This window comes from Sebastes umbrosus, chromosome 6 (assembly GCF_015220745.1).
Source record: "Sebastes umbrosus isolate fSebUmb1 chromosome 6, fSebUmb1.pri, whole genome shotgun sequence".
Classification (NCBI taxonomy): Eukaryota; Metazoa; Chordata; class Actinopteri; order Perciformes; family Sebastidae; genus Sebastes; species Sebastes umbrosus.
Genome location: NC_051274.1, coordinates 21006637 through 21029971, shown reverse-complemented (window position 1 = coordinate 21029971; position 23335 = coordinate 21006637). Strand labels below are relative to the sequence as shown.

Sequence of the window (23335 nt, the reverse complement as noted above, 5' to 3'; positions counted from 1 at the left end):
TTTTTCAGAGTCTTTTTTTTTCAAACTTCTTTTTTCAGACATTTTTTTCAGATATTTTCAGACTTATCTTGGGACATTTTTCAGACTTTTTTTTTTTTTTTTACCTTTTTCAGACATTGTTTAGACTTGTTTTCCAACATTTTTCCAACTTTTTTTAAGACATTTTTTCCTGACTTTTTTCAGACTTCTTTTCAGGCATTTTTAGTAAAGTAAAAAGTATTAGCCTAAGTGGGCCAAACGATTGTGATAGAAGTGCTTAAATAGGAACAATTAATATATATCTTAAATAGACATCGTAAAAAAAAGCAAAAGTCACTAATATCTAATAAAATCATTTGTTAAGTAAGATGACAGAGGATTGAGTAAAATATATCTTAAAGATGTTTCTCGTTGCTGTGGGTACCCTGTATCGTCGCCCCGAAGGGTGTTTTTCAAATTCATTAAACAGAGGATGTATCTCTTTACATCCGTCAATCCTCTAGCAAATCCTCATTCAAATACCATCTAAGAATGCATTACTGAAGCAGCTGATCCATAGTCCAGTGTTGGTCATGTTTGGTTTTTCTTTTGTTCCTTTTCCCTGATGATGGGCCTTGAGGCTAAATGGTTGTGGAAGATGTGTATGAATGTGAAATGTATATATGTTTGGAAAATGTGAATGTTATTAGTGTAACACAAATATGATGTTGCATATAGTATGTTTTTTGATAAATTTAATGTACTTGATTTCGGACCCCAGGAAGACTAGCTGGTGCCATTGGTATCAGCTAATGGGGATCCTTTTTAAATAAATAAATATGTTTTATCTTTTTCTGCTGAGCTATTTATATGATAGTGCAAATGTAGGCTACAGCTAAATAAGAAAAAGGCAAATACTATAGGCTTGGTTGTTTTGTATTGTTTATTATTTGTTATATTATTATGTTATGGTACATTACACAACATAAAGGTCACAAGGTAAATAAAAAAGAAAATGTGGGAGGAGAGTTATATTTTATATAGTTATATTATTATGTTATGTTCTTTTATACTACACTACACACAAAGGAATAAATAAATAAAAAGAGAAAATGCGGGAGGAGAGTTATATTATACATAGTTATATTATTATGTTATGTTCTTTTATACTACACTGCACAAAGGAAAAAATAAATTAAAAAAAGAAAATGTGGGAGGAGAGTTATATTATATAGAGTTATATTATTATGTTATATTATATATAGTATATTATATATAATTATATTATTATGTTATGTTCTTTTATACTACACTACACACAAAGGTATAAATAAAAAAGCGAAAATGTGGGAGGAGAGTTATATTATATATAGTTATATTATTATGTCATGTTATATTATATATAGCATATTATATATAGTTATATTATTATGTTATGTTCTTTTATACTACACTACATAAAGGAATAAATAAATGAAAAGATAAAATGTGGGAGGAGAGTTATATTATATATAGTTATATTATTATGTCATGTTATATTATATATAGTATATTATATATAGTTATATTATTATGTTATGTTTTTTTAATAAATAAATGAAAAGATAAAATGTGGGAGGAGAGTTATATTATATATAGTTATATTATTATGTCATGTTATATATAGTATATTATATATAGTTATATTATTATGTTATGTTCTTTTAATAAATAAATGAAAAGATAAAAGGTGGGAGGAGAGTAGTCTGAATTGGGTTCTGGAGCTGTGCCCCACCTCATACATCGCACTCATCCGCTAGCCGCGAGCGATTCCAAGCCAGTGAGCGTCACATCCACCGCGCGGCGCTGTCAAACTGCGCCACGCAGCTTCTCCTGCTACGACTGCTCACGTGGGCCATTGCTTTCTGTTCACTCGCTCACCCGCATCAGGTGACACCCTGCAAGGGTAACTGTTGGCTCTTGTCTCAGACCTTCCCCGAGGTGATTGGTTGGAGTGACGAGCACTCTGCATGTGACCTCTACAATGAGCTTCCTCCCACGAGAGGAAGTAGGGAGGACACGGTGTATTAGTATAGGCGTAGATGTGAAGGCAATCTTTAATGTGGTGCAAATAATACTAAACATAGTATTTTGACGGCGAGGCTGGTGGTAACACAAAAAGACAAGCGTGGATATCGTAAAATTGCTCGTTTTGGGGTTTTTTTGTATTTATTTATTGCTAGATTATCAGTGACATGGACGCCCGTTGCATGCTGGGAGGCAGCAGTCGTTCTTTCTTTCGGGAACATTTGTGCATGTAACTACTATCTTTCCAAATAAATAAATAAAGATGTGTTATGTGTAGTCAATCTTTCTTTAAATAGCAATGCAATTAAATACAATTTAATTAATTCGGATAAAAAACTAGATATTAGTATATTATGGTATCAGGAAAGGTAATATTACATAATTTTAAAAAAATGCAAATAATATCGTAAAATACCTCATTGCCTGTTTTCTTTCTTCAATATATTCCTTCAATAACAAGGCAATTAAATACAATTTTATTTATTCGGATTGAAATCTAAACCGATTGTGTGGGATGTATCCTCCTTGTATTTTTAATAATTAAAAAATAATATGAAACCCACATATGTTTGGTTTATAAAATGTGTCCTGGATAATAAGTAAATTAATGCTTTATAGTATCAGTAAAGGTAGCCTACTATAACATAATTTAAAAAAAAAACATGAAATCATAAGGAAACAAAGAAGAATTTATAAATATAAAAATTATTATTATTATTATTATTTAGAGAGCATTTTGTAATATTTACTCTACTCTGAATTTGCTCAAAAACAGGAGGCTACTTCACAGTAGTAGTTTAGCAGGAGGTACATATACTCTATACTCCCATGTGCTCCCTGCTGTGACTTCACCACTAGATGGCAGACAAACACAATCTCACCTTTAGTGCTCAATCATGATTGGAGGATGCTGTATCTTTTGATTTCATCAGTTTTATTTTCCACGGGCAGCTGTAAACTGAACTGTGTAACTCACCTGTGCACATATGTTTAGTAGCTATAACACTCTTGGACCCCAAGGAGTTGTCATTAACTATGTAGCTCAGTGGGACAGATGTAAAATGGTCATATGTCACAGCTGGCGAGGAAACATACTTGGTCCTCAGCCCACAGGTGAGGAACATTTAATGTCCTTTCATATGAAGGAATTTATTCAGGCTATTAAACGCCATTAAACTGCACAGCTTTGTGAACACGTGGCTCCGTGGGCGGCAGTGAACATCTTGCTTCCTTGGTCATATAATAAGTGGCCAAGGTAAGGTCTTTCACACAGAGAGAAAAAAGGCGAAGAAAGATCTTGTTAGGCAGAGGAAAGAAATATTGTTTTGAAATGAAAGAAATTAGAAAGTGAAGCATCTTCAAGGACAGTAGATAGTAGTCTCAGTTTGCCTCTTATATAGGATTCTTCTCACACCATTCATTTTATCTGCCAATCACACGGCAAAGACAGGTGGAAGCTTTTGATATTGATTACCTGCCAGTGTTTTATGAGGATATAACCAAGTTCTGTGATCCAGGGTTATTGCTCCCTAAAAACAAAGTCAGCCAATTTCAAGTTGGGAGAGAGAGAGAGATATATCTTTCTGGGGCCATTTTTCTTTTTTGAGTGACCTTGGTAGGCCACACACCTCAAGAGGAGGAGGAAATAGTTTGACCCAAATCATCATTGGTGTCCTTGAAGACAAACTCTCATTAATAACCTCAGGAATCTGGAGACCACCTCTACTCCTCCCCCTCCTCTCCGTTGTGATCTTTCCTGTCCTAACTTTTATTCCACCTCCTTTTTTTTTGTCTGTGCAGTACCTTCACTTTCTCTCACACAGACCCGCGAGGCCCCCACAGGGCCTTTAAAAATCAATCTGACAGAGCTTAAAATAATCAACCTAGTTGTGAGAAGAGGGCTTACCAGTAACATGTACAGTAGCTCACTTCCTTTCACTGCTTCTCCGCCTTCCTCTGATGAGTGTGAGGACTGCCAGCCGTCTCAGGACTTCCTTTCATTTCAGTGTTGGCCTCAGTGGCATTTATTTAATTTCATTTGTTTATTTTACACATATGTGGACAGGCAAGCATTTTCCTTTATTTCTCTTCTCTGATGTTTTACTTTATTGGGAATTACTTCATTTTATTATGTTTTTTGTTTGTTTGTTGTCAAGGGAGAAACAAATTTGTGTTTAGGGGGGATATAACAAAATTATACTTTAAGTGCTTTTTTTAATTACCCAGTACATGCTGAATAATTTAAAAGTACAAACAGTGTACCTTTCACTACAGCTATGTCATGAAAAGGAGCCAAACAACATGGGACAATTTATGATAAGCTTTAACATACCCTGTAAATTAGCATTATAGTGAAAAAGGGTGAACAATAAAACGCTTTATTTTTAGAAGTCAGTATTTAATTATCATTTTGAAGGCATAAACATAACGGTTAAAACTAAAACCTGTTTTATAGTTATAGCCATAAAGTCACAACCTTCTTTCCTATGCCTAATGTTTCATGTCATATCAACACTGTTACCCCATCGTTCCTGTCTTGTTAGCCAGTAATACTACTATACCCTGTGTAATTATTAAATTGTTTAGAAAAATACTAATATATATAATAATATAATACACAATGTAGAGAGAAAATATCGCCAGTCTCTGTTCAACAAGAAATTGTTGATGATGTTTTTTAAAAGGAGAACTATGATGATTTTATAGCTTAATATTATATTTAAATTATGAAATTGACGTGAAAATTAAAGGGATTAAATAAATTCTCATTCTGTATTTGTCTTACGTTTTGACTTATTATTATTTTAATTATTATTATTGATGTTTATTTATTATTATTATTACTATTACTTATTATTTATTTGTATTTTTTATTATTATTATTATTATTATTATTATTATTATTATTATAATTTCTGTACACTTTAAAAAGAAATTGTTACCCCATTTTAAAGGTAAATTTTTGAACAATTAAGTACCCAGTGTCAATGGTACAACAGCTGTACCTTATAGGGTACTGCCCCAGTGACAAGCCGTTGTACCCCTAAAGGTACAAATTTAGCACATTATTTCTGAGAGTGTGCTCAGTAATTTAAAAAATACTTACAGGGTAATTTCTCAGTTGTTACCGCCTTATTTGCCTCCTTCCCTTCTGCTTACATAGGTACCTAATACGTATTTTATTGATACCCACTAAACACATACACAGTAATTTGTGTTCTAAAGCTTTAAAGTGTTATGGCACATATATATCAGAAGTGTGTATTTGAGTAAAGGAGGTCTGTACATGTCTGTGGAAAAACCACCTATTTACTGAAAAAGGGATTAAAGGTTATCAGCGCTCCATAATTGGTGACCCCTACCTCAGTAAGTGGTGACCCCCAGACAGCTGAAGAAATATCATTGATCACGCAGGATAAGAATAGCATCTGGAAGCTGGCCCATGGTCAACAGTGAAAACATCTAATTTGTGTAATTAACGGCAACGTTCACAGTGATGCATCCAGCTGAATCTTCAAAACAATGCCTATCCCTGTCTGTTACAACCTTTAGCTAATGAGTCCTCCTGCCAGTTAAGCTGCCACTACGAGAGGAAATATTGGAAAACTGTAGCGTGACCCAGGTCTGATCTAAAAAGACACATTAAATGAAAAACAATCCACTGAAGTCATGCTTCTTTCTTCTGTGTTCTCTTTTCCTTTTCATGCTAAGTCCATTAAAAATCTTTTCAGACTGCTATTGATTTTTAAAGGCATGCAAATGATTCCCAACCCATTGCTGAAGTCAAAGGAGGCATCGCCCGCTTTGCATCACAATTCAAATATAGCTGCACCATTAGGGCCAAATTTCCTCTGCTACATTAGGCATGTGGGAGAAATCAGCCCATATGACTGTATTATTTATCTCTCGGTGTTGTGCTGTGCAGACACGCACCTTGTCAGTGGAGGAAATCAGCACTTAATTTGTTCATGCATGAATGTGAACAAGATCGCAGAGATAACAGAAATGCATCTGGTTTGCATTCATTTTTGTCCTTTAGCGGTAATTAAAACAAAAAGTGGATCAGAGGGTGTAGTTTATAGTGCGAATAAATAATCAGCCTGTTTATCCATCTGTTTATCTTTTTAAATATTCAATTTCTCTCTTTATCTCTTGCTTTCCCTCCATTCCTTCCTTCACTTTGGCTGTCAGAGGAGGAGTGAAGTAATTACAACCTGCCTCTGACCCACACTGGCCTGCAGCCCAATGAGGAGGACCATGTGGAGGGCCACAGAGAGAGAAGATGAAGAAGCAGACAAAAAAAGATGTAATATGAGACAGACTGATGGGAGAAAACGAGGAAGAAGAGATAGCAGAGGGGAAGAAAAAATAGAGAGGAGAGGGATGGAGTGAGGGATGCTGATGAGTGACAGAAGGAGGTAGAAGAGGGCAGGCGAGATGAAAGGATGGGGGGCGAGCAGGATGGCAGAGGGAGAAAGGGAGGGTAAGCTTCCGACAAAAGGAAGTGGGAGACGATCCAGTAAAACACATGGTGAGCGCACTTGTGTGTGTGTGTCTGCGTGCGTTCCCGTGCACGTAGGAGCAACAACGTTGTAGCAGTCGATGGTCACAGCCCTAATAGCATTATATTACTTGATGCCAAATTTGAAATATACGCTAGAAGGCGAGATTGCAGCCTGTTAGGGATTTAATTCTAAATTAAGCCTCTAAGGAGAAAATTTGCATGTAAATCCATGTACCAAACCATTACTGTATGTATGCACAACAATTAGAGGAATTTAACACAGAGAGTTAAGACGACTGAGTGGGTGCCGCGATAGCTCGTAAAGATGAGCCCACTTACATAAAGAAGTGTGCTCGAGTCAGGACGATGATTATTAAAATACATCAATTGTTTTTCAACCTCTATTCAAGCCTGTTGAGGATATAATAGCCGATATGTTTCGAAACTCAGAAACGTGCACACACACACACGTTGTGACAGAAAAGGGAGGGCAAAGGAGTGGAGATAAAGCAGTGTGTGAGAGAGAGAAAGGGGAAGCAGAATGTGACAAAGTGAGTGAAGGAGAGCCAGAGCTCCGAGCCCTCCTTCTAGATGGCTGCCGGCCTTGAAGCCTGCCGGCTCCGAATGGCACATTTGGCACAGGAATGTTTGCTCTGAGTCCTCAAAGCTACGACGCGTTTTACTTTTATCCCAACAGCTGTGCTTTCTGCTCAGCTGACCTGTCTAGAAAACAGACTTTGTTCAGCAGCGGAAGGGTCTTTTGTAGTAAGTGTGTGTTTTTCTAGCTTCGTTTTGATGCCCTCATTGGAGATGAAGGTCGGTGCTCGTCATTACAAATGCATTGACTCATGATGGTGATTCATAATGAAACATAATTGGCATCTCGCACCTCTGTGCCTGCTACTTAGGAATGCTGTACTGACGCTCTCTTGGACATTTCTGATCCCACCAGGTTGTTGAGAAGACTTGAGTGTCATCGACACTACATGATGACCACCGAGCAGCAACTTCCAGTGCTGAGAGATGAAGCCAACGCGGAAGTGCCTAAATTAGGCTGGCTCCAGAAGGGAGTCAATCCCACAGACACCCATGTTAAAATGCCCGACTTTACAGAAGAAAAAAACATGTTTACGGCCTGAGGGAGTTGCCACTTTGAGTGACAGGTGGGTGCCGTATAGCTGTCACCCAGCCCGCCTCAGCTCTACCGACGATATATTGACGACAGTATTTGAATAGGCTATATTCATTTTCTGCAGCTTTATACTTCGAGGGAAATATCGTACTTTCGACTACATTTATCTGACAGCTATAGTTACAAGTTATTTTCAGATTATTTTTTTAAATAAAAAACATATGCTAAGTGTCTAGTTGGGGCTCCTTGTCGCATGAGTTGTTATCAGTTCCACCAAAGAGACATTTCCCTTTTAAACTTCTCACCGGTTTCTACATGGATCTATTAAGAGAACTGGATACAGCGACGGAGGCGGGCTCCCGTTCATTCCTATGAGAGTTGCTCAGTGGCGCATGAAGCCAAAATGGATCGACTGCTCAGTGATAAAGTACCCGGATCATCCGCATCCATTGGGCCCATAGAGCAGGTGCAGTAGTTTCCTTTGACTCCGCCTCCCAGCCCTCGCTCCAGGCGCAGTCTGGGTCTCATTCACATGAACGGAGGAAGGGAAATAACTCTGGATTCGGCTATTAGTGCATTTTATAAATTTTAGGACCTAATGATTTAAATAAGGGATATTCAAGCGTTCATACTGGGAAGAATCTGCTGAGTTACGGCCATTTCTTTCCCGATGTAAAGTCTTTTTGGGCCCAGGGGCATCATGTGACGGACACAGAAGTTGTAGTACCACCGTTTGGTCACTACGAAAATTAGCTTCACAGCCCGGCGCTCTTACTGGGGGCTAGGGTTTCTGTTAATGTAAATAACTGTTTAAGGTAAATGTATACAATATATATTTTTTTAACAGTACTTATGGTATTGGTACTTTTACTTAAGTGAAAGATCTGAATGCTCATTCCACCATTGTCAAATACCCAGGGGGGCGGACACAAGAACAGGAACACCTGACAGTATATAATGTAATCCAAACAGCCCTGATCCTGCATGCATACAGTTGTAAATCATATATATAGTGTATATTTGGAGATTATCACTCCTAATCCAGCTTTATGGTATTTTTTGAGGCAATATGGTTGCTCCAACCCACCACCCATAAATACATGATATGCATATAACCTGAAGTGTATCAGTCTAAATGTTGTGATTACAATTTGCCTAAACATGCACTGTTGTGGGTGTAGTCAATGCAGAGACTTTATGCTCATATTTCTATTATTCCTAGTTTCCTAGTGTGTCACACACACACACACACACACACACCTTTGTACATATTTTCAGCAAATGGAAGCCGCAGCAGACTCAAGGTCTCTTGTGAATGTCTGTGGGAAAAGACTATACTGTAGAAACTCAACTTGCTCTCTCTCTCACACACACACACACACACACACACACCAAACAAACAATAATCCTCCCCCCCACCCTCACACACACACACACACACACACAAACACACACACACGCACACAATCCACTAACAAGCATGTGCACGGGCATGCAACCTCATAGACACATAGAAACCCAATAGTTAGTTCCTGCGTCATTACAGTAGCCATCTGTCAGTATGCAGGCACACATGCACCGACTTGGCTGTGTGTATGCATCCACCACACACACACACACACACACACACACACACACACACACACAAACAGACACATTGCATATCCACATTCACCCAGCATACATCTCACCCCAGTGACCCTTTTATTATGGCCTGCACGCCCTGCTAGTAGTCTGACGGGCTTTACATGAAGCATTAGATTCACGTGGATCCATCTGAGAGGTGAAAAGGTTTCCTCTCATTTTCTTCTTCTCTTTCTCTCCCATCTCTCTCTCCATCCCTACCCACATGAATCTGTCTGCTTGTCTGCGTCTGCCAAAGGCTGATGTCATTGTCCACCATCCAGTGTTGTGAGATGAAATGATGGATGTTGAGGTAAGGCTATAATCCCACGGTTTTAATCCTGACCACTCCCAATCCCGCTGGCTGCTTGGCTGGCTGTGGCTGGCTGGCTGGCTGGCTGGCTGGCTGGCTGCATGCACACACCGGACAGCCGGAGAAACTATTCTGACTGACTGACACACACACACATGCAGACAGTTTTGTTAAACCACACACATTTTGGGGCCTCCAGCAGCCTTTAATAATGATCTCACATTATTCAAATATGCCCACCTGCTAGGCACACACACACACACACACACACAGAGGGAGAGAGAGAGAGAGAGAGGGAGAGAGAGAGAGAGAGAGAGAGAGAGAGAGATGAAAGATTATTTATCTCTCATGGGTGGGAGACAGTGAGTGAGTGAGAGTGAGTGGGAGGGAGGGCGGCAGTCAGAAAACAAGCAAACTAATTCTCACCGAAGAGCAGACAGTCGTGCCAGAGCAGGAGCTGCTGCGGTTAGTTCACCTCTTCTGACGCTCTTTTGCACACCAACACAGAAACATTATTGAGGTGTTTTGTTTTTTTATCCTTCCTCCTCGAGTCCAGATCTACCAAGTAGGACCAGACTTTCCATTTTTGGATAGGAAGGGGCTGCAAACACACACACGCAGCCACACTTCTCCAAGCAGCGACAACTCAAGGTAAGGCATGCTGCTGTGTAAAACTCAAAAGCGTGGTGAATTAATGTTGATTTGATCCCCAATTGGCGATAGAAAGCGGTTGTTAAAGAGATAAAAAAATACATGTTTTGTCTGCTTGTGCCGTGCGGTTGCTGATGGTGATGAGGATGCTGATGCTGCGCGCGCTGTGCGACCACCGCGCGTAAAACAGCTGCAGTAGAAAATCTTCCCAAAGAGTGTGTGTCTGCTCATCGTGCCGACATAAAGTTAAGTGCAATAGGCTATGTAGGAAACTGACTTGTTGAATTTATGTGTTGACTAATGTCTGTAAGTTACTTGATGAAAACTGTGCGTAAAGAACTTGTTTTTATCCTTATTGCAGCCATCAAACAGTCTAATATTTCTATAATATACAGTTTTTTCTGCTGCAGCATTACAGTAAAAAATAAGATGGTGTAAAAGGTAGTCACTCACTCTTTTAAGTGGCAGCTTTTATTTGAAAACCTCACATTCAAACAGCTCCTCATCAAAGAGAGAGTCATTCCACAATCACAGCTGGTCCACTTAGTGCAGTCATTTTTGCCCCAGTGAGAAGTTCTCCCAATGGACTTCTTATTGACTGTAATAGTTTTGAAGAAAAATGAGTCCTCTCTCTCTGATGTAAAAAAGCAAAGGCGTTCACATGTTCATCCTCTATACACCACCACCACCACCACCACTGCCTGATTCCAGCTTCAGCTTTTTTTTTTATTTCCAGTCATTCAACTTGTTAATTATGCATTAAAATAGTCCATCAGCCACTTTACTTTCTCTCCATATACTAGGTCAGCATATTGACTGGGGGCTCATGTTGAATCAAGGCTGCTGCTATTAGGTTTTAAGTGGGCATTTGAAATAAACTGATATAGCACAGCGAGCTCAAATGTTGAAAGAGAGAGGCTGCAGTTAACAGAGCATGGTGGTGGCAGCAGAGGTGCATGTACAGTTTGGATAATTTCCTATAAACACATCAAAAATGATGAAGTGTTTATCAAAAGCCATAACAGAGAGAGAATATATCATATTTCATATTTTTCTTTTTGCTATGAAAGCAGAGTCCACCCCCTACTGGCCTCATTAACTTGCTTTATATGAGCTTGTGCAATTTGATAAACGAGAAGAGCAGCAGCAGCAGAGAGGAGAGAAAAACATCACAGAAAATCTAGTGTAGGCTACTACACTATACTGCACCCCAGAGAGAGACTAAAGGAGGTTGCTGAACTAAGAAAGTGTCTGAGAAAAAGAGGCTAGCGATGACAAAAGGGGGGCAGGCGAGGAGAGAGAAAAAAAAAAAAAAACACAGTCGCTTTAGATGGTTAAGAAAAGCTTGCTCTGATTTTATGTAACAACCGGGTGCGAAGAAACCTTCTATCAGACAACATTTCTCTCGCAGTTAACACCTGTCTGCTGAGGTGTCAGCCTCACAATATGCCACATGATGGTTTCACCGGGATCAGGCCATCTGTGTGTCACCAGCACATCTATCTATCTATCTATCTATCTATCTATCTATCTATCTCTCTATCTCTCTATCTATCTATCTATCTATCTATCTATCTATCTATCTATCCATCTATCCATCTATCTATCTATCTATCTATCTATCTATCTATCTATCTATAGCCGCTGTCCTTTAAGCCAACCTGTAAGCTGTAATATCTTATGTTTGAACTCGTCTCTCGAGACCTCATTTAGAGTTTGTGGAAAGGCTGCAGCCTAAAGGACAAAAGGCTTTCAAATCATTTGTGTTTTTTTTCATTGTGTACTGTTCATGGCAAAAAAAAAAAGAAATCCTTGAATTTCACTGGACAAGCCAGATAACCAACAAGCCAACTCACCACGCCGATAGTCAAACACAGGTGCTTTCAGTGTGTGTTCAGGTGTGTGTGTGTGTGTGTACTGTATGTTTTGTAGTCATCAACTTGTTGTTTTTTTTGTAGTGGAAGATGCAACTCAGGTTATAACCTTCATCAGTACAGTTAAGCCTGCTGTCTTTTATACAAATCTGGGATTGATTTTTGGAGATTTTTTCATCAAGCTGACCTACGATGTGCATTCAATCAGAAACATTTGGTGGATGAAGTGTATCAGCGGGATATTAACAGATGACGGAATGGATTTGTGGATCATCTTGAATTAAAATAATAACTTAGATATAACAATTGTTTAAGATTGTATAGTTTTATGTAACATATTCACTGTTGTTGAGCAAACATTTTGAGTCACAATTGAAATTGCTTGCTTTTTGACCTGCTTTTACGATTTGGTCACGCTTGCTTGGTAGCGTGCTTGTCTGATTTTTAGCAGGATATCTGAAAAAACAATTTCAATTCAATTTGGGGGAAAAGATTCTGTAAGCCATAGGCCGAGGATTATTTCTTTGGTGCGATCCAGGTGTGGAAAAACAATTTTTTTTTAGGGAGATGCTATCAGCACCCAGGGGTCAGTAGCCAACAATACCATTTGCACCCGGGGAAGAATAGCCAATGTGGCTGTTTACAGCTGGGTGTATATAGCATGGCAGAGACAAGACCCAGGTGTTCGTATAGAGAGCAATGCTATTTGCACCCAACCCAGGCACACAATAAATACTGTATGTGTATATGCACTGTAAATACATTTTCCCTCAACTTAACCATGTAGTTTTGGTGCCTAAACCTAACCAAACTGCGACTAAAAACTAAAAAAAAAATAATACTTTAAAAAGCAGAAACTCATAAGTCAATGAAGTGATAAATAGTCTTCTCACGGGACTCAAATCCAAGACACCAGGGTGCAAGTCCTCAGTTTGACCCATTCATCTAACACAACCTACTCCTTACCAAGGTCTCAGGATGAGCGCCGGGCTTTGAAGCAAATTTTCGCAGTGGCCAAACAGCGGTATAACTTCCGTATCCGTCACGTGGTGCCATTGGGCCCATAAGACTTTGTCCCATAGACTTACATTGGGAAAGAGATGTCTGTAAATCAGCGAATGATTTCTTTTGAGGTAAATCAACTTCCCATCTTCCCAACACTTTAATAGCCCTTATTTAAATCATTAGGTCCTAAAAGTTGTAAAATCCACTAAATAGCCTAATCCAGAGTTATTTCCCTTCCTCCATGAATGTGAATGAGCCCCAGACCGAGGCTGGGGCTCATTCACGTGAATTCACAGGAATGAACGGGGGCCGCGCCTCAAACGCTGTATCCAGTTCTCTTTATACATCCATGTTTCTTACATATACTTTGTCGCTCTTTACATTACTACTTCTATTACTGGGTGTAAGTCTCTGAATAGCTGCCATGTGACTATTCTCACCTGGCACACTTTTTTTAAAAATGACTTTAGGTATTTTGAATTACTGCACTTTCTTGAATGAGAAACATATTGAACGTATTTATTATTACAATTGGTTATAACTATGTGTATTTTCAGCAGATTAAAATGCAGATCAAAAGCATTTTCCAACATTTTCTGCTGTGTATTGGTTATGCCGTTGAACAAGTTGAATATCGATAGTAGGTCATTCCGCTGACTTGCATCTCAGTTTTATATAGTTTTAATTTACCAGCAGGGTGGATTTATTCAGTAATCTGGAAAATGCTGACATGATCACATAATAATCAAAGATCTAAAAGTGCCTGAAATCTATAAGTGTTCACATTTCCACGGCTTGAACTCAATTAAATGGAAGAGTGAGTTTTGACTGCTTACGCCAGCCGCTCAACATCAATTCTATTGATCACCAAACAGTTCATCGAGGGCGGGGAATGAAGTTATTACAACACTGATCCAATACAAGTAGGTTTCAAGTAATCCCTTTATGATGGAAAAGCAAAAAAAAAAGTAGACGAAAGGATGAAAGAGACGAGTGATGTTTACAGTAACATCGGTGGTATCGATCAGCCCACATATTTCTCTGAGTTGACTCACTGCAGTCTGAACGGAGAGGTCGAAGGAAATGTACTATTTAAAATAAACAACTTGAATATTGCTTATTGATAAGATTGGTCAATGTCGGAGAGAAAGAGGGCGGCATATCCAGCGGATAAAGGCCATTTTGACAGATTTGATTTCATCAATAGGAAACCTAATACCAGGTTTGTGTAGATGCTGGTGCAATGCGGGCATCAATATCCCATTATAATGTAATGGTTTGCCATAATGGCTGTTAACAGTGGATGTAGTAAACACCCTCTGATTCTTCTGGGGTTCAATGTGAATGTTTCCCACTGAGATCCTGCTGCTGGGGCACAGCGAACAGAGTCCCAGGCTTTTACTGCAATCTGCAACCATCATGTCCACAACCGCCGAGATTCTCCATCACAGCGGCCGGGGATAGGTTGCAGATGGTGGTTGTAGGAGATTAAGAGGTGCATTGATCCATCGACACGACTTTTCAAACCCTCTGTGTAATGTGACACAGTGTTTGCTCTCTTGCCACCATATTTGGTAGCTAGTAATGATCCTTATGTGCCTCGGGGAATCGGAGAGTACGTTGTTTTTGACAAGGACTTGGCAAACGCTGGCCAAGCTGAACGCATTAAGGTGGAGAGGATGAAGAGGCACACAGAAGTAGTGGTTAGACCAGTGGAGCCAGCAAAAAAATCCAATCAAAAGCAACTCCTTGCTTATTTCCGCACACATCACCACCTATGTTACATAAACATGAGCTCGAGGATAAACTGCACACGCAGCATATGTTTGCTTTTTTCCCTTAACTGAGCACGGTGCCAGAGGTTCCTCATGTCCTGCCCTCCTTGCTCATCTTCTGCCTTCCTGCTCTCACACACTCATCTGCTCCGTCTGCGCCAGCTGAGCCCTCTGTCCCCTGGTGAACCCCCAACATGCTTCTTGTCTCTATCCATCCATCCATCTATCTGGATATAGTGTATAATCTGAATATCTGCACAGATGTTTACAGTACAGGTTTACAGGCATAATGCCAGAACATTTTCATACTTTATCAAAAAGGTGCTCTCAGGAAAATATTACCCTTTAGTTAAATCTAGTGGTAGCCTTACAGCAACATCGGCAAATGTGTTTCCAAGTATAGTGCGCATTAAGTAGACTAACCAGTGGGGTCTGAAAAGTGAAGCTAATGCAGAAGTGCCTTAAACTTGCATTCTTTCTAATAGCCAGCAGGGGGCGACTCCTCTGGTTGCAAAAAAGAAGTCAGATTGTATAGAAGTCTATGAGAAAATGAGCCTACTTCTCACTTGATTTAATACCTCAGTAAACATTGTAAACATGAGTTTATGGTCTCAATCGCTAGTTTCAAGTCTTCTTCAATACAGCATGATGTTCAGTTAGTAAATTATGGTCCCATTTAGAGTCAAATAGACCATAAAGCAGAGTATGCTTTAGGGCGTGTCTACCTTGCGATTGACAGGTCGCTACCACAGAGTTGTCCGGTCTGGGAGTTGTCCGTGTTTTTGTCTTCTAACTTTAACCCTTTCACAGTGTGTTTTCAGTTCATGAAAGTTGTAACATTTTGGTCGGTTGTACTTAGCCCTGTCCTCTCGTGTCACTTCTGGTTACAAAAAAACAAGTTGCTGACAGCCAAAATGCCAAACTCCAGGCTTCAAAACAGCCGTCTACAAACCAATGGGTAACGTCACAGTGACTACGTCCACTTCTTATATACAGTCAATGAGCCTAACGAATATAGTTGTTTGCTGATAATACCTGTTTATGTATGCATCTTTAATGTGTTACATTTTACACTGTCTGTGTATTACAGTAATATCTCCAAGTAGGCCCTACAACTGACTAAGCTGAGGTGGCGCCGTATGTATTTTATTTCCTGCAGTGCACAAAAGGGGTCTGCACACTGTTCTTGTAGATGTAGTTTCAAGTCAAAGCACTATCACCTGCTGGTCAGCAGACAGCAGGGAAAAACAAAACACCACAAGATCAAGTACTCAAGAAAATAGAAACAGCAGGAAATCCCCCAAAAATATATAGAATACAAAGTTAAATATGACAGAACCTGAAAAAAGCATTATAAATAAATTTACAAACAGATGCCACAAAGGCTTAAATACAGATGTTTATTCCCCCCTACTGATATAGGCTGTTATTGTAGTGCGTTATGCAAAAAGCCAAAAAAACATTACTTACTCATACTTTTCATGAGTCATATTTAATTCACAATTTACCAGATCATTATTTCAGAATGATATGGTCATTGACTTGCATAAACTTAATGAATGCTAGCGGTTCGGAAATGAGCATGAGTGTAATTAGAATTGCAAATTAGAACAATCATTCCCCAATAATAGAGACCAGAAATTCCACTACAGTGTGCAAGTGTAATTTATAAAAACGGTATCCAAACCAATAAGCAATTGAAAACACTAGTTAGATGTAGTTGGACTGCAGGAGGTACAGTGTGCACATGGGGACATTTCTTGAAGATACCTACAGATGACCTTTTCTTGCCTATCAATGAATAAATACTTCCAGGTCGTATTACCTTCTGTTCAATAAATGCTTTGAAATAGACATTTTAATATCAATGGCACGCAATGACTGCTTGGCGCCTTTACACTGCAGCAGCAATGCTGCATGTCTCTCAATTCGGATACTTCCGTTAGTACACTTCCATGTAGTACACGGTAAATTTGCTGGTGATAGTCAGCCACGGAAATCGCCGTATCAACAGTAATTCAATTCAGATGGATAAATCAACCCAATAATGGCGTTTATCCGACTATAGTACATAGGTACTTAGTGAAAGAAAACACATGTATGACTTCAATTTGTATAGTTTGGTGTTCGCCGTTTAAATCTCAACCGCTGCAACCTCCTCGCCCGCCATTTTCACAAGTTTGAAATAGGTTGATGGCCCCTCCCCTTCTGCTACGTAGCAAAGATGGAGACCGTTGAGGGTGGGAAGTGTCTAGCAATCCACACTTAACGTTTTAACCGTTTGTAGTACAACATCTGGGCACTAAGAGTGCACTGCATTTTGCCATACTCAATGCACTTATGCACTCAGACTAGCAAGTGTAAGTACGGAAGTACGCAAATTGAGACAGTATTGTCTGTCAACACATGTTTGCACGTAATCCTGCATGCAAATGATGTTACGGCAGTGTTATTTAATAAAGGGTCAATAAAGTTAACGTTTATTACATCAATTGAATGTTTTAACATTTCAAACTTTCCAGTGGATAATCCCCCGGAGAATGAGACATGCTCACACAGACATGCTCTGAATAACACAGTAGCTTATACGTCCAATGTTTTGCTTGACCTTCGCCAACCGCATTGTATAGCTGTATTGTAATTGGAGACGATACAATATTTTGTTCTACATTTGTAAGCCAATCTCTTTCCGGTTGTTGCATTTTCCCAGTATTACATAAAACGATATGACAGTTAAAGCCACGAAACATTTGCAATGGCAGGAATCCCAGATCGAGGTCACTGCCAACATTTTATCTACTGATCCTTGGGCCAGGGATCTGCTCACCAAATTTCAGCCAAATTAATTTGTAACTTTCTGAAATATTTCGCAGACAGAGAGACAAAGACGGGAGAACACATGCACCGACCAACTTCACTGGCAGACGTAATGAAAGAGTTTCAGCATGTGTTACTACACCGACACACACAGTGACATCAGCGGCTCTCTTTCACACAAACACACACTTACACACACCGTAAACGTGTTTTTTTGTACTGTTGTGGTGGGACACTAAACACCAAGAGCCAAACTGTGGAGGAACCGCAAAACTACAAACTCTTGATTAAAGCAATGAATTAAATTCTCTGGTACCTACAAGCAACACAACACAGCGAGGGAGGAATTAAACTGGAGAAATCTTCATTATCACAGCTCGGGCCACGGGTAAGACGGTTCCTCACACAGCATTGCATACACATGGGGGTATGCACTCAGATAAATGCAGCCACAATTTACTGTAATGTTGTGGTGGAGAGCTCCACGCGCTTTAGAAAATACGTTTCCAATCATTTTTATGCAAACTAATGGAGAGGGTGAACGGAGAAAGCAAATGTCAATGAAATCTCCACAATATTGCTTTCTTTCCAACTTGAAAGGTTGTAGCACATGAAATAAATAATGACTTTTTTTTCAGACAGCTTCATTTTGCATTCATGGAATCTGTTCGTTTCACCCCACATGCCATTTACACTGAATATCTTTTCAGCTTTTATAAAGTTTGCTTAGAATTAACTTGACAGACGGATAAGAAAACAAAGCTATCGATGGCTGACCTTTGCTCCGCCGTGCCTGACTTCTGCTCTGAAACCTACCAGGTAGAAGAGTAGGCTACAAAAGACAGGCGAGAGATTTGGAAGGCAGCTTAATCATACATATAAAAAAATATGTTTTTGTTGCAGGATACTGAATTTAACCAGTATTCAAGGCCTTGTAAATACACGTGGGGAGAAAACATGAATTAATAATGAGTTATGCTATTCCCATGGCTCTCTAGTGTTAGAGGAAAGAGAGAGAGTGAGACTGGAAGCGACAGAGAAACAAGGAGGGGATAGAAAGAAAAGATAGAGGGGGAAAAAGGCCAATGGAGATCGAAAGACAGAAAGAGTTCTTCATTAAAGTGGCATCCGTTACCAGAGCCTGAGTATGCTGTCCTCTCATCTGTCATTTCTCCATCTCCTCTTCCTCTTTTCCACTTTCTTAATGTTCTCTTTCCTCTCAGGCCATCTCTCACTTCTTTGTTCCTCTGTCTTGTCATCTTCTCTCCCCCTCTCCTTATTTATCTCTGTCATTAGACTGTTGTGTGAACTGTGGTTGCCTCTTGTAGGAGAGGAATTAGGAACAGAGAGAGGAGACAGCGAAACCATGCTGGCGTTGTTTTCCTTCCTCCAAATAGCCCTCTGGAGGCCAGCGACGGCGCGAAGGCTACTCTAACATACTCCGTCTGGCCCAATTTCCCGTTATCTGAGTCCACTCACCTGTTAATTGGGGTTTTTCCTCATGCTGGTCCAGACTGAGCAGAGCTAAATTTGGAGCTCTTGGCTGTCCTGTCGCACCGTTTCTTTGAGTTCAGCAAAAAAAAAGTGTGGCTAAAACTGGGCTAGAATCTGGGCCAGCGAACAGTAGCTGGGACACGGATCAGACAAAATGACATAAAAGGTACAAAAGAGACCCATAAAATACTAGACGCATAACTGAGTGTAATCTTGCTTATTGTTCTAATGATGAAATAGGACAGAAGTAATTATAACTTAAAAGCTATCATAATGAGTAGCAGTCACTTAGAGTATCAGTCACTTATTGCTTGCTCGTTATATTCGTCGTTGGGATTTGTTCTTCCTCCACCAGCCCCGACTACACCAACCCTTATGTAACACCCCAAGCTGTTGTAAAGATGGATCCAACAAGCCACTGCTTTATCAGGCCTTCAACTGTGGCTCCCCGTCGCATCATAACGACGGCTGCCAAAACTGCTACTCCTCAACTTCTGGTAGCCGTTCCCCCGAACAGCCATATAATGTAGCTAGGCCCAGCTAAGGACAGCTGTTGCACAGCACTTTTTAATTGAAAACAATTATGGCAGGGACTTTGCGCCAGAGGGAGTGGTTGGGGTTGAAGGAGACAGATACAGGCAATTAAACATACTGGGAAAATAAGGTATGTTTGAAATGCTGTTTTCATTGGACCAGCAGGGTGTGTGTCAAGTGTCTTGGCCTTGGTTGACTGCATGGACGGATTTGAGAGATGACTCTTTTGCGATGTTGCTTCAAGAAGGCAAAGACAAAAATATCAGGAAGTAGTTTCTGCGCTGTAGGGAGTTCAGCAGCTGAAATTCTCTGTCCGCTCTATAGCAAAGACAACCGCAGAGAGGAGGAGATAGAGAGGGGGGAAAGAAAAAAGAGGTCAGAACTGATCCGGATTTATTGGCTCAGCTGGTCATAAAGGAGGCTTTATCCTCACATTGCATTATGCAAGCCAAGATCTCTGCTAGCTACAGGTGAAGGATGACTGCTCTGCAGACACAGATTCTCTCAGTCTCTCTCATCTTCCTCCTCTCTGTACATTTCTCTCTCTCTCTCTCTCTCTCTCTCTCTCTCTCTCTCAGGATGGATGAGTTTAATACTGAGGTGGTTAGAAGCAAAGGCAGATCTCCTCACTGAACTGCATTCTTTACTCTGTCTGACTCTCCTCCTCTGATCTTGCCACATCTCCTCCATTTCCTTACCCTCTGGCCTTTGCCTTTTCTTTACTTCCCCTCTTCTTCTCCCTGCTCTTTCTCTCTCAGGCATCCCATTGATTGCTTAAATGCATCTAGCCATCTATAAGACATACCTTTTGAAAGTTATGGACGCTGATGGATATGTTAAGTCTCAATGTCGTTCACTTATTCTCTCACTTTATGCCAAATGCTCGTACAGACAGTACAGACAGTGCAGCCCGTCCTTATTCCCAGGACATGCAATACTGAGGCTTTGTCACGGTGTTCCACAAGGCTCCCTTTAGCGCAAGTACGAAACGCACCGGGCACGCCATTAACTATAATGTAAACTCGTCCACGGCAACAGTAAATGCTCAGAAAAAATGCGCCGGGAGTGTGGTGATGTAGTTTAAAGAGGGAAGAGACACACTGGACAGGCGGGAGTGGAGATGGATGAGTCCAACAAATACAATGTTTCATCCAGGAGACCGCTGCTTATGTCCCGTGCGTCACGTTACTTTCAGCTGTTCGTTCGTTTCCCGTGTTCACAACATGAAGTGTCATTTTCACTGTACAAACGTAGTACAAACCATGTATTTATTTTCTAAACGTAACTATAGTGGTTTTGTTGCCTAATCCTGAAGTGAAGCCAAGGGGAACTATAGTGGCTTTGATGCCAAAAATAAAGTGATGCCAAAAATAAAGTGATGCCAAGTGGTGTGACAAAGTGGCGGTATGTGACGAGTTGGGATGAGAACGTGTTGCAGCGTACCAGCCCAGCATATGCAGGCAGGATCTAAAAAAATCTTCCAAGACAGAGAACAGTCTTCTCTCTCGTCTTTTGAGAAAAGACCAAAATAAAACTACTATTTGGTGCAGCACTGGATCGTTTCATTGATGACGATTTGGCAACATCCAACTTCCAAATTTGGACGGCGGGATTCAGACAAAGGGGATGAGCCAGGCTCCAATATTTTCTGTTGACCGTCACGTCACCTAGTTTAGTTATTCCAGTTTGCCTAAGTTATTGCTTGTCATTCTTTTCATTTAATAAACAGCATAAACACATCTGGACTTAATGGGTTACTTTGAACGAGTCACAGTCAGGAGCCTACTTATCCTCTCAGCGGCTTTTTGATTCATAGTAGTCGCTACGCCATGCATGCATGGTTTCTACTTTATTACAGTTAAATTGCCATTTGTAATTGATATATACACACGACCACACACTAGTATGCACTAGTAGTTGAGTAATTGAATATATCATCATGCTTGATGGATAATCCGCTCACAAAATTGGAAACCCTCAGAAATAGTGACAGGCGGTCTCTATGCCTTTGAAGAGACTGAGAAGTTGGGAAATAAGTGTCGGTGGGGGAGCAGGACTGTGTGAGGTTGGAGGAGATAACCAGTCCGGTCTACCTCATCAAAAAAAAAAGAGCTCGAAAAGCTAGAATAGCAAGAAAAAAAAATGTGTAGAAAAAGCAGCTAAACAGGAGGAAAGCTAGAGCATGCTCTGCCTTTGCTCTGACCTGGTTCCAGTTAATCCGCCTACTTTACACGATGAACATTACCTCCACACTGTATTTATAGAGCCTTTTGCTGATGTGTGTTTTTGTGTGTAAGCCGATGTGTAGGCCTATATGAATGCGATGTTTTTTTTTATGTGTGGCCATGATTGTAGAATAAATGCATTAGTTCATGTCATATTGGGGCAGGGGGTCTGATAGCACAGTTTGAGGGGGAAGAGGACCCATTTTTAAACCCGTTTGCAACAAGAAGAAATCCTTAAGCCTGAATGTTGGAGCCATTGTTGAAGCACCACATGATACAGTTCCTCTGACAGCCACGAAGCGCTTTTTCTCAGCTATAAATTGAAATTACTTTGAAAAATTCCCAACTTCTCTCCTGAAATATAATGTCAGTAAATTAATCTAATTTAATATGTCATTATTGCTAGGAAGATATATTAATCTTTGAAGAGAGGGAATGCTTTGGGAGATGCTGGCTCGCATTAGGCTACAGTCAGACTGAAAAACACAGCCCTGTCATTCATTTGATTGAGGCCTGTCTGGCAGTGCAGTAGGGGTGCCATTGCAGCAGGCAAAAAGCAAGGATTGTCCAGCCAAAAATTTAAACCCGGCTCAAATTTCGCAGCAATGTAATGTGACATCATCCAGCAAAGCGTTGCATTGGCCAATCACATAGTATTTCTACTGTTTACCTCACGATCATCGTGACGAAAGTCAAGCATGCCCACTCCTTGGCAACTAAAGCATGACTGATGTGGTGGTTTTAACTAAATGTTTACATCAGCATGGTAACATTTGCTAATTCATACCACATGCAAACTACAGCTGAGGCGGATGAGCATGTAAAATTGAAAGAATTCGTTTTGCAGGTATTTGGTCATAAATCAAAGTATTGGAGAAATTAAACGTATCGAGAAAATTGTAAATTTCATTGTGGAGCTGACATTCATGTGTGCACCAAATTTCATGGCAATCCATCCAATAGTTGTTGAGACATTTCAGTCAAAACTGCAAGTTTCAACCTCACCAGTCAGTTGGACAGTAGGAGAACCTTGAATGTACAAAATGGTGTGACGATCCATCGAACAGTTGCTGACATATTTCAGTCTGAAACAAAGGGGCTAACCGGCATTGCCATATGCTACGCTGCTAGTGCGGCTAAAAGTCAACATTGACTTAAATCACAAGTAGAGCTGTCAATTGATTGAAATGTTTAATTGCCATTAATCGCATGATTGTCCATAATTAATTGCAAATTAATTTTACATTTATGTTCAAAATGCACCTTAAAGGGAGATTTGTCAAATATTTAATACTCTTATCAACATGTTGCTGCATGAATGTATATATTTAATATTGGAAATCAATTAACAACACAAAACAAT

The 23335-nt window shown here is 40.0% G+C and overlaps 1 protein-coding gene across 4 annotated transcripts in view; it reads left to right on the top strand.

Moving 5' to 3' along the window:
- Positions 1 to 9945: 9945 nt before the first annotated feature.
- camkvl (CaM kinase-like vesicle-associated, like) overlaps positions 9946 to 23335 on the top strand; it is a 57236-nt gene continuing 43846 nt past the window's right edge. Inside the window, exons 1-2 of one of the 4 annotated variants that reach the window (XM_037773563.1) lie at positions 9964 to 10062; positions 10154 to 10248. The gene's annotated coding sequence lies outside the window, so the exon portion shown is untranslated. Of the gene's footprint in view, positions 10249 to 23335 lie in introns of all 4 variants that reach the window. The other 3 variants (XM_037773566.1, XR_005207368.1, XM_037773564.1) reach the window with 3 other exon arrangements.